We start from the raw sequence: 11,567 nt of genomic DNA on the forward strand, positions 1-11,567 counted from the left end.
TGGAAGGGACTGAAACAAGTGCTGCGATTAACAGCGTGGTTGTGCGCAAACTCCACCGGACTTAACTTTTGATCCCAGCTCTTCACGTGCTCCCCTACTAAACCTCTCAACAGATTGCCCAATGACCTATTAACCACTTCTGTTTGTCCATCTATCTGAGGGTGATACGCCGTACTAAAGTTCAACTGGGTGTTCACCATCTTCCAAAGGCTCCACCAGAAATGACTCAAGAAGTGGGTGTCCCTATTGGAGACAATAGAGACTGGCAGACCATGCAGACGGTATACCTCCCGAAAATACAACTGAGCAACTCGCACAACATCAGTGGTCTTCTTGCACGGAATAAAGTGTGCCATCTTGGAGAACCTGTCGACGACCATATATATAGAATCATTTCCTCTTTGGGTACTGGGCAAGCCGAGGATGAAATCTATATTGATATCCACCCATGGTTGCGAGGGAATCGGCAGGGGCATGTACAACCCCGCGTTAGTTGCTGTACCCTTGGACACTTGACAAACCTTACAGCGTTGCACGTACTTCTCCACTTTTTTACGAATTGTAGGCCAGAAATACGATGACTGGACCAGCTGCAAGGTCCTGTCTCTCCCCACATGACCTTCTCCGTGTAGCTGTCAGCACCCCATTTTGGTCCACTGGCTCTAGGCTATGACATCAACAAGGCTTCCGACTAGGGTTCCACAACTCTAACAAAAAATGACGAGGGCAACATATGGAATTTTGCAGCATACACAATTGATCCCGAAGAGTAAGGCACGAATTATCAATATTCGAACCGAAGGCAGTGGACAAAGGGGAAATCACGTCTCTGTATCATTTTCTTCGGTGAGAACGACTATCTTCGTGGATCCTAGAACTAAGTTCGATATTTTTAGATCAAGGTTTGTGTGAGTTGGGGACATTTCAATGCAAAAATCACATCGAGAGCCCTTTCGAGCAAAAAGATAAAATTCGTGGGAGCTGGGGTGCCCAAACAGTGAATACAGCAGCTCGAGCATGGGATTCGACGCATCAATCATGGTCAATCCTGAACCTAAAAGGGTGAATTCCATATGCTTTACCTAGGAAATCGAGTTAGGTTCAATTTGATGGGTCGTTCATTCCAATATTCAATACGGAGAGAGAGTTATGAATTTTTGAGCACACCATGCCCGAAACTGTTAAACCGGGACAGACTCTACCAATCGAGGGAGAAAATCCATAAACAATTCAATTCTTCGCGTTTTCGAGCATGGCCAACGGCATTGGATTCCCAATTCACTGGAGATTCAGAAAATCAAGAAAAAGGGGATGCATTTTTGGCTAGATTAGTACAGAATTAAGGGTCTCTTCACAGATAAGGACCAAATTTCCCGGTTCGGGCCAGCTATTGAAGAAAAATTGTTTCGAGAACTTCCCGAGATCGAACGATCTTCAAATGTTACAAGGATGTGCCCAGCTCATGTATGGATCAAGGAAAAATATCACATAGACCGAAAGGTTCATGAGAAATTCAGGAAAATTCCGGATGTTCGGGTCATCCCATGGACCAATGGTCACAGCTCTGCCCCTCCTGCCCTTTTTCCCCGCTGCCCCCATTTCCTCTTCGGGTTCTTCTTCTCTTTTCTTTTCTTTTCTTTTTTTCGGTGGGTCCAAAAAAAGAAAAAAATCCTCCAGCTCACTCTCAGCTGAGGCTCCCTTAGCTGGAAACGAAAAAAAAACCCTAAGGCTGGAGAGAAAAGAAAGATAAAAGAAAACCCTAGAGGCTCCTCCAGCTCGCTCACGCCGCCTCGAGCTCCCTCGGACGACTCCCCCAACACCCTCACAGAGAAATCAGAGAGCAGCAATCCCCTTCTTCTTCAATCTCTCTCTCTCTCGAGCCTTTCCACCATGGCACCGAGCAACAACTTTCCTAGAGCATAAGAGGAGTTAGGTGAACTTCTTTAATCTCAAATGAATTGTTCATGCTTGGGTTGTGTTGTGGAGTGATTATTCGGAATATTGAAGTAGCCTAGCTCAATGTTGACGGTTACATATTAAGCCCGAAGGTGAGGCCGAACTTCAGGATTTTTTTTTTCTCACTCGAATCGGGATGCGTGGGAACGAATTTTAGAACCTGCTGTGACACTTGAGGGTATGGCTGAGATTGCATTAAAGTTTCATTCAATTCATGGCCGATGCACTTGGTTTTGGCTTGGGTGAAATGATGCTGGAGTTATGGGCTGACTTAAGTGATGATCCATGGATGTGTATTAGCATGTTCAACATGATTTTCCGTGATTTAATGCTGCGCGCGTGTATGAGGCTGAGTTATCTGCTGATTGTTCCATTGATTGTGAGTTATTTCATGCAATCTTGAGAATCTTGGAACATATGCATCATATGGGCTGAGTTACGTGGCTCTATGTTGATTATTTCGAGTGTGTTTGACATGGTTTTGATGAGATCGTCCCATCTGAATGCTGGATAGAGTTGTGGGTTGATCCTTGGTCCGCACGAGGTGATTCTAACTTGACTTTTGATGTTTAAAGACCAAGCGTGAGTTAGTGACTTAATTGCATGACAATTCTTGTATGAGTCAGATTTTTTTTTAGTACGACCTTGAAATCGTTGTATTATATGCAAGCACGTGGCTGATTAAATTTTTATAGTTACTTGGTGGGGTCATCCTTAATCACTTGAAGTGGGCCTCTGTTGAAGCTAGATGCCTTGGATTTTCTTTTCTCATGTTCCATGACTTAATAGTCTCTTGAAGGTCGATGTGAAGGACATTTACATGCTGATCATCCTCTGTTGAGGGCCTTAAAGGCTCGATTTGGCTGCTTTCGAGTCACTGGATGAGTCGTTATCATGCTTGGATGTCAAAGTATCGATTTTCTTGGCATTTCATGCCATTTTGGATGTTATGAGGACTTTAAAGTCATGATCACATTTGAATTGTGGTCTTGGAGCTCTTCTTGTTTGTTTCATTCTCGATCTCGTTCATAGACCGAACATTTGGTTTTGCTTCGATTCTCCCGTGTTCGTTTCTTGTTTACATATCCCTTCGAGTCTTGGAGTGAAGAGAAGAAAATTGAAGAGACGAGAATACAATAAGCCGATGTCGATGGGGCTCGAAGACGGTGTGGAGGTCGATCTAGGCTTAGATCGATCCCGACTTGAAGGCCACCTAGGTCCGTGGTTGTCGCGGGATCTTCCGAGCTGATCAATCCCAGGAATCTCCTAGGATAAGGTATAATTCTTCAATCCTAGTGGCATGTCTAGGACTCCCATTTGATGTGATTGCGTGATACCTCGGGAATGAATAATAAAGTGGGTCCTATGAACTGTGATGATGAGCGGGGCCATTTCAAACTTGGTTTAATAAACTTTTCAAGTTGTCTTAGATCAGTCCTCGAGATTTTTAGCCAAATTTCCAAATCAGTCCCTGTACTTTCAAAATTACTTTAATTCGATTCTTGAGCAATTTATGAGATGTGTGTTATGATCGTGAGTGATATATGATCATATGCGACCGTATTTCATTTTTGTTTTGATTGAATGATAAATCGTAAGTCAAATGCTTTAGACTTAAAGAAATCGCTCATAGATCCATAATTTCTAATGCAAAGGATACATCAAATGGTTTAATTAATCACTTGGACTTAAAGTCGAAAAATTAATTCTATTGTGATTTTGTCCATATTCGTGTTCTTGGAATATTTAAAATGTGTCTTTGATCAAAATCTCACATGAATCGGTTTAATAATGCAAACTCGGCCTAAAAATAAAAAATTTTAAATTTCAAGACGGTCGGAAATTAGAGTTTACTGGGCGGCCCACTAATGGCTAGTCCGATGACTGGAAATCCGCAAACTAAAGCATTCAACAAATTTCTAATTAACCCAAAATTCTACATATGGGATAATCGAGATGTTAAATTTGGCTAAATTAAATCACTTGACTCCTTTAATGAATTGTACGAACCGATTAACAATCTGTAATCACGTTGACAGTTCAAGAACTGTTAGCCATGCCCTTTTCAAATTCACAATTTCAAAAGCACCGAGATACGTGCAACGTAATCTTGATTTTCATATACACACATATTTACCGATTCGAGAGCGTGACTATCGGTTCTTGTCCTGCCGTAATCTTAGTGTAGGTTTGTGTATAGAATTGGTCAAAACATGGAAAAACAAATTAATCACAAACTCGGCTTAATCAAGCATGGGCAAATAGTCAAGTAGAGGGTTAGGTTCTGGGTTTTAGGTGAAAATACTCTTAATATGTAAAAGCCATATTGTCACGATACAAAATAATTTAAAAATATCCCACACATTCAGAACTTGACTACATACATCATGTCTGTCGAGTCCGTTAAAGTAATGCCGAATGGTACATACCCTATCCATCATCCATTTTGTTTGTTTAAGGTAGGAATTGTATGCCAAGATATCTCGGTTAATAATTAGTTAATTCACGTAAATTCGACGATAACAAGAAACTCCATTGTTTGTTTATTTGAGCTTGCTTGTTACATTTTTGCACATGTTTGTTATGCGGATCGAGCCCGATCCTTTAGGACTCGATTCACATTGGGTCCAACGCCCATAACCATCGATCACGGGGTCCAATGCCCCCATACATCGAGTACGCATTTAATTTAATTTTCGGTCTTTTCCAAAACCATACGGTGAGCATGAGTGAAATCATGGCTGAATGCGAACCGACCGGGATTTAGTCATTGTAGCTTGTCATTTATTTATTTGAGAGAACAATGTAAGGGTTTATGATGTTTGTCCTCTTTTAACTTTCATAATATTCGAGAATTTCTTATCCCAAAAAATAATAATAAAAAAAATTCCAGAAATGACACGAGCTGCTGTTGTTTTTGCAAATTTATTCTTAGATTGATTGATTGAAGTAATTCGTTTTGGGCCGTTCGAACGATGGAGCATCGGGCCACAGTGGTCTCTCCAACCAAGCCTCTCCCTTTGTTATTCCCAACTTATTGCATCAGATGCATTCAGCCTTATTTGGACTTAGGTCCGTCAGAAGAACAGGCAGGATTCCGAGCTGTGTCATGAGTCGCTGTGCTACCGATCTCCTGAACACCACCGACTGATGATTTTCGAGCACTTAGCTCTTAAATAAGCAAGCAAAGCCACCAATCTCACCAAGCATTCAGGTGCTCTGGCTAAACTGCGTTCAGACTCAGATCTGTCAAACGCCTTGTGGGAGTTGTCACAACCCGCAATAACTGCAGCATGCCCTTTTCAAGCGGAGGCTCTTTTGACTATAAGGTCGATACGATCATGTTTCCGACATCGCATCAATCCTCTCGTAAGTGTTGAATAGAGCATGAGAATACAAGCTAACCAACATTGGTTGATTAGTCAAATTCCCATGTCATGAGGAAATTTTCCCGCTGCCATCAATTCAGCATCAGTTTCTGTGTAGCAAAAGGAAAAAACGACGAAGGAAATTGGTCACTTCCAAAACTCATTCGATGCAATTATAAACTGTGCTTCATGTGAGTGAATTTAATCTGATTAGAAACTCATTGAAAAAATGTCTAGTGCGAAATTCCAGCAGGAATTAATTTCAATGTAGTCAATATAAGTTAAAAATACCTTGATTAAAAAAAGAAGAAGAAGGGAAAATCGTTCCAAGAGCTGGACCACTATTGACCAAACCTCATTCAAAGCCGTCCCATGATTCAAACTGCTACTTTCAGGTCATTACCTGGTCGAGTAGTATAAAGGGTCGAATTAGTGACTGGTGCCTTAGCTCACTGGTTCAGGTCCCATTGTCGTATCGCTTAGTAAGTCTGTTTGTGCTCCTAGTATGTTACCGTTATTGGCTAAGCACATGTTTCTATCATTTTTTTCACAAAGGATTTCTTAGCGATTGTGCCATGATATGATGGTATATATGGAGGTTGGTGGGAGACCCGGTATTTTTATTACAAACATGCATATATACTTACATATGCTTTATATATATATATATATATAATACACTTTAGATTGCTGGAGCATGGCATGGACTCCACGTGTGATTTCTTTCCTTTTCTTCCTTATTTCTGTTTTGCTTTCTTCCTTTGCTCTGTTTTTGGTTGAGGAAAACGAAAAGAAACAGAGAGAGAGAGAGAGAGAGAGGAAACATAGTAGAAGGGAAGAGGTGAGACTCGATCGAGAGAGTTTGGACTGGATTACGGTAGAGGAGGAAGGAACAAAACCGAGGACGACGAGGGGAGCGAGAGTTTCGGGGTGACAACAACGAAGAACCAAAGGGATGACGGGCTATGCCGAGAGTATAGGGGTTGGGAATTTGAACTTATTCCAAGGGTAGAGTTTAGATTGCAATTGGGTAATTAACGAGCTTGCTAGGTATGTATTGTTGAGCTGACGTTGTTCGATTTTCTTCCTTTCCATTCTTTCCCTTGAAATTTGGTAGTAACGTGGTGTGGAGCAGAGCAAGGATAGGTGATATGCATGAGAATAGAAGGGCATGTATGCTTAGTATATATAGATGGCCTTACATGTACGGTTTTTTTTTTTAGTTGATTGCATTTTCATGTTGTGAATTTAATGGAAATGGGTAGTGGGCTCTTTTAAATCGGAGCAGGAAATAGGATGGACATGTTTGTTAAGCTTGCATTTGTTTCGACAGTTGTTACGTTGTGGAGATTTGGATATCTTTCGCCGGGATATGTACACATGTAAATACATGTATATCTCCTGCTCTTGACTTTTGTTATATATACGTGTATGTCATTTCTTCTCAGGAGTCGGTTTGCTACCTTGCACTAATCTTGATTGGATTAAGATTTTCTATTTTGTGTGAATTATGCTTGTTAAGTTGAATTTCATCTCGAGAAATTCTTGGATAGATTAAGTTGAAAATAATAAGCACACACACATATATATATATATATATATTTATTTATACTGGATGTTCTAATTATGTATATAATTTATAGGAGCCGAGGAGAATGAGACTATACACCCGGAAGGCTCTACTCGTTGAGTTATCATTTTAGGGGTTTTTGTGAGTATTTTTATTTCACTATAGAATGAAACTAAATCTTAAATTAATTATATCAATGTTTGTTTGAGTGAGATAAGTTGAATGAAGATAGTATGAGGATTTATTGTAAATGAATTCGATTAATAGTGGTGTGGTGATATTACTGTTTATGGCCATGGGACCACTGATTCGATGAGATACAAAAGAGATGTCTAGATTGCTAATTTGGCAGGATACAAAAAGGGACGTCTAGACTTCTACTACCGGAGGATAACGGGCAACCCCCGCTTATGAAAAATCAAATGAAGATTTTTTAGGTATGAGTGTAGTGTCACGGTACCGTCGAAACTTTATTGCAAGAATTGTAACCCTATAGCTATTATTTGTTGCTTAAGAATGATTGTTTGACTTGTGTAATATTGAATTGGCTGATAGAGAGAAAGGCTCAAGGCTGAAAAGTAGTTATATATATCATTACAAATTTAGAAGTAAATGATATGATTGTAATTGTTGTTGATTTGAATGCATACTCAAGCTTGATACTTCATTTTATTGTGAAGTTTAATACTCACTGAGATGCAGTTCATCCATGCATATATTTTTTCAGATGAGCTAGGAGCTAGACTAGCAGTACGGGAAAATCGTTTTGGACATCGGGGATCAACGTGAAGAATATTGTAGCTAGACCCACTCGTAACATATGTAGTAAGTTCATGTAGTGTGTTATAAATATGTTATAACCTGAAACTTTTATTTAGTAGGTTTATTGAGGATGGTGAAAAGAGTACTATCTTGATATGTATATAGATAATAGAGTTTATTGGATTTGTTACATATATTTTGACTTAACTTTTGATCCCAGCTCTTCACGTGCTCCCCTACTAAACCTCTCAACAGATTGCCCAATGACCTATTAACCACTTCTGTTTGTCCATCTATCTGAGGGTGATACGCCGTACTAAAGTTCAACTGGGTGTTCACCATCTTCCAAAGGCTCCACCAGAAATGACTCAAGAAGTGGGTGTCCCTATTGGAGACAATAGAGACTGGCAGACCATGCAGACGGTATACCTCCCGAAAATACAACTGAGCAACTCGCACAACATCAGTGGTCTTCTTGCACGGAATAAAGTGTGCCATCTTGGAGAACCTGTCGACGACCATATATATAGAATCATTTCCTCTTTGGGTACTGGGCAAGCCGAGGATGAAACCTATATTGATATCCACCCATGGTTGCGAGGGAATCGGCAGGGGCATGTACAACCCCCGCGTTAGTTGCTGTACCCTTGGACACTTGACAAACCTTACAGCGTTGCACGTACTTCTCCACTTTTTTACGAATTGTAGGCCAGAAATACGATGACTGGACCAGCTGCAAGGTCCTGTCTCTCCCCACATGACCTTCTCCGTGTAGCTGTCAGCACCCCATTTTGGTCCACTGGCTCTAGGCTATGACATCAACAAGGCTTCCGACTAGGGTTCCACAACTCTAACAAAAAATGACGAGGGCAACATATGGAATTTTGCAGCATACACAATTGATCCCGAAGAGTAAGGCACGAATTATCAATATTCGAACCGAAGGCAGTGGACAAAGGGGAAATCACGTCTCTGTATCATTTTCTTCGGTGAGAACGACTATCTTCGTGGATCCTAGAACTAAGTTCGATATTTTAGATCAAGGTTTGGTGAGTTGGGGACATTTCAATGCAAAAATCACATCGAGAGCCCTTTCGAGCAAAAAGATAAAATTCGTGGGAGCTGGGGTGCCCAAACAGTGAATACAGCAGCTCGAGCATGGGATTCGACGCATCAATCATGGTCAATCCTGAACCTAAAAGGGTGAATTCCATATGCTTTACCTAGGAAATCGAGTTAGGTTCAATTTGATGGGTCGTTCATTCCAATATTCAATACGGAGAGAGAGTTATGAATTTTTGAGCACACCATGCCCGAAACTGTTAAACCGGGACAGACTCTACCAATCGAGGGAGAAAATCCATAAACAATTCAATTCTTCGCGTTTTCGAGCATGGCCAACGGCATTGGATTCCCAATTCACTGGAGATTCAGAAAATCAAGAAAAAGGGGATGCATTTTTGGCTAGATTAGTACAGAATTAAGGGTCTCTTCACAGATAAGGACCAAATTTCCGGTTCGGGCCAGCTATTGAAGAAAAATTGTTTCGAGAACTTCCCGAGATCGAACGATCTTCAAATGTTACAAGGATGTGCCCAGCTCATGTATGGATCAAGGAAAAATATCACATAGACCGAAAGGTTCATGAGAAATTCAGGAAAATTCCGGATGTTCGGGTCATCCCATGGACCAATGGTCACAGCTCTGCCCCTCCTGCCCTTTTTCCCCGCTGCCCCCATTTCCTCTTCGGGTTCTTTCTTCTCTTTTCTTTTCTTTTCTTTTTTTCGGTGGGTCCAAAAAAAAAGAAAAAAACCTCCAGCTCACTCTCAGCTGAGGCTCCCTTAGCTGGAAACGAAAAAAAAACCCTAAGGCTGGAGAGAAAAGAAAGATAAAAGAAAACCCTAGAGGCTCCTCCAGCTCGCTCACGCCGCCTCGAGCTCCCTCGGACGACTCCCCCAACACCCTCACAGAGAAATCAGAGAGCAGCAATCCCCTTCTTCTTCAATCTCTCTCTCTCTCGAGCCTTTCCACCATGGCACCGAGCAACAACTTTCCTAGAGCATAAGAGGAGTTAGGTGAACTTCTTTAATCTCAAATGAATTGTTCATGCTTGGGTTGTGTTGTGGAGTGATTATTCGGAATATTGAAGTAGCCTAGCTCAATGTTGACGGTTACATATTAAGCCCGAAGGTGAGGCCGAACTTCAGGATTTTTTTTTTCTCACTCGAATCGGGATGCGTGGGAACGAATTTTAGAACCTGCTGTGACACTTGAGGGTATGGCTGAGATTGCATTAAAGTTTCATTCAATTCATGGCCGATGCACTTGGTTTTGGCTTGGGTGAAATGATGCTGGAGTTATGGGCTGACTTAAGTGATGATCCATGGATGTGTATTAGCATGTTCAACATGATTTTCCGTGATTTAATGCTGCGCGCGTGTATGAGGCTGAGTTATCTGCTGATTGTTCCATTGATTGTGAGTTATTTCATGCAATCTTGAGAATCTTGGAACATATGCATCATATGGGCTGAGTTACGTGGCTCTATGTTGATTATTTCGAGTGTGTTTGACATGGTTTTGATGAGATCGTCCCATCTGAATGCTGGATAGAGTTGTGGGTTGATCCTTGGTCCGCACGAGGTGATTCTAACTTGACTTTTGATGTTTAAAGACCAAGCGTGAGTTAGTGACTTAATTGCATGACAATTCTTGTATGAGTCAGATTTTTTTTTTAGTACGACCTTGAAATCGTTGTATTATATGCAAGCACGTGGCTGATTAAATTTTATAGTTACTTGGTGGGGTCATCCTTAATCACTTGAAGTGGGCCTCTGTTGAAGCTAGATGCCTTTGGATTTTCTTTTCTCATGTTCCATGACTTAATAGTCTCTTGAAGGTCGATGTGAAGGACATTTACATGCTGATCATCCTCTGTTGAGGGCCTTAAAGGCTCGATTTGGCTGCTTTCGAGTCACTGGATGAGTCGTTATCATGCTTGGATGTCAAAGTATCGATTTTCTTGGCATTTCATGCCATTTTGGATGTTATGAGGACTTTAAAGTCATGATCACATTTGAATTGTGGTCTTGGAGCTCTTCTTGTTTGTTTCATTCTCGATCTCGTTCATAGACCGAACATTTGGTTTTGCTTCGATTCTCCCGTGTTCGTTTCTTGTTTACATATCCCTTCGAGTCTTGGAGTGAAGAGAAGAAAATTGAAGAGACGAGAATACAATAAGCCGATGTCGATGGGGCTCGAAGACGGTGTGGAGGTCGATCTAGGCTTAGATCGATCCCGACTTGAAGGCCACCTAGGTCCGTGGTTGTCGCGGGATCTTCCGAGCTGATCAATCCCAGGAATCTCCTAGGATAAGGTATAATTCTTCAATCCTAGTGCATGTCTAGGACTCCCATTTGATGTGATTGCGTGATACCTCGGGAAATGAATAATAAAGTGGGTCCTATGAACTGTGATGATGAGCGGGGCCATTTCAAACTTGGTTTAATAAACTTTTCAAGTTGTCTTAGATCAGTCCTCGAGATTTTTAGCCAAATTTCCAAATCAGTCCCTGTACTTTCAAAATTACTTTAATTCGATTCTTGAGCAATTTATGAGATGTGTGTTATGATCGTGAGTGATATATGATCATATGCGACCGTATTTCATTTTGGTTTTGATTGAATGATAAATCGTAAGTCAAATGCTTTAGACTTAAAGAAATCGCTCATAGATCCATAATTTCTAATGCAAAGGATACATCAAATGGTTTAATTAATCACTTGGACTTAAAGTCGAAAAATTAATTCTATTGTGATTTTGTCCATATTCGTGTTCTTGGAATATTTAAAATGTGTCTTTGATCAAAATCTCACATGAATCGGTTTAATAATGCAAACTCGGCCTAAAAAA

At 40.8% G+C, this 11,567-nt stretch overlaps 1 long non-coding RNA gene across 2 annotated transcripts; it reads left to right on the forward strand.

Moving 5' to 3' along the window:
• Positions 1–6,313: 6,313 nt before the first annotated feature.
• LOC116211449 lies at positions 6,314–7,850 on the forward strand. Of its 2 annotated transcripts, XR_004157676.1 has the most exons (4): positions 6,314–6,374; positions 6,968–7,035; positions 7,247–7,331; positions 7,622–7,850. It is a non-coding gene; the product is annotated as an uncharacterized LOC116211449 (long non-coding RNA). The 2 variants fall into 2 exon arrangements; XR_004157677.1 differs by lacking the exon at positions 6,968–7,035.
• The last annotated feature ends 3,717 nt before the right edge of the window (positions 7,851–11,567 follow it).

Source organism: Punica granatum, chromosome 6 (genome assembly GCF_007655135.1).
Source record: "Punica granatum isolate Tunisia-2019 chromosome 6, ASM765513v2, whole genome shotgun sequence".
NCBI classification, from domain to species: domain Eukaryota; kingdom Viridiplantae; phylum Streptophyta; class Magnoliopsida; order Myrtales; family Lythraceae; genus Punica; species Punica granatum.